At 37.1% G+C, this 1,066-nt stretch overlaps 1 protein-coding gene across 1 annotated transcript in view; it reads right to left on the bottom strand.

Moving 5' to 3' along the window:
* Nucleotides 1-1,066, bottom strand: part of LOC101567364 (protein PTHB1-like) — a gene marked incomplete at its 3' end in the record, with an annotated part of 43,960 nt that overhangs the window by 550 nt on the left and 42,344 nt on the right. The gene's annotated exons all lie outside the window — the stretch shown is intronic.

Genomic DNA, 1,066 nt, shown 5'->3' with positions numbered 1-1,066 from the left:
TGAATATACCTTGAAGACCATATGCTTAAGTGAAATAAACCAGACACACATGTGTAAATATCGTATAGTTTCCCTAGTATAAGAACCCAAAAGAAGAAATACAAATACAAATGTATAATACAACTAAAAGGAAAGAAGGAACTCAAGGACTAACTGACCAAGACAGGTAAAGGAGAAGAGCTAGGAAACATGAATAAGTCAAGTCATACAGTAATATGTAGAAGATGGGCAAGGCAATGATCCTGAGAATCTCCAGATTTAATTGGAAAATTAAGTTAATTGGAAAAATTCTCACCCTGACTGTGTATACTGATACCTGTGAACTAAGCTACTGCACTGCAGATGGTAATTTGTGATAGTACCTTCATGCTTGGAGAGCCTGTCATTTTGGTCTTCTGAATATGGGCTGCTTGTCATGACATGCCAGTTGCTGCTGAGCTGTCTCTCGGGTAGATGATTGTTCAAAAAGAAGGGGGTGGTGAATGATAGCAAGAGACAGGAAAAGGAATATTGTAGGACTGTCCTGCTTCAAGGTTGTATATGGTGAGATTTTTGACTTATGTGTAAACACAAGAATTATATAATTCTTTATGCCTATTTTTAAAATATATTCTAATTTTTAAATGTGATTTTATCATATTCTGTAGGGACTTAAAATTCAACATATTAATACTTGATGAAACATACCTGTTACACATTATGCCTAAGATGTTTGATATGCAGACAGGTAGTGAGGTTAAGTTTAACAGCCTAAGTTGTATGGTAATAACAATAAGCTTGTCTTCTGGATGGTTAACAACCGAAGTTTGCAGACCAAAATGGGAGAAAAAGAAGATTGCAAGGAAAGCCAACATTTCGGCCCTAGCCTTCCAAGGTCAATTAAGACTCAGGATATATGAGAACTTGTACTGTAACATAATGTAACTCGGTAGTGTCCTGAATTTTCTGATCAAGGAGATTATGGGGCCAAAGAGGAAAGTGATCGATGATGTAGAGTGTGCCTAAGGAGAGTCACATGGAGAGAAAACATTCTCTCAGGCTTTCACAGAGAGCACATTGGCCAAGC

The sequence above is a fragment of the Octodon degus genome, unplaced genomic scaffold (genome assembly GCF_000260255.1).
Source record: "Octodon degus isolate 3935 unplaced genomic scaffold, OctDeg1.0 scaffold00629, whole genome shotgun sequence".
Lineage (NCBI taxonomy): Eukaryota > Metazoa > Chordata > Mammalia > Rodentia > Octodontidae > Octodon > Octodon degus.
The sequence above is the reverse complement of the archived record's forward strand: the minus strand, read 5'-3'. Positions and strand labels throughout refer to the sequence as shown.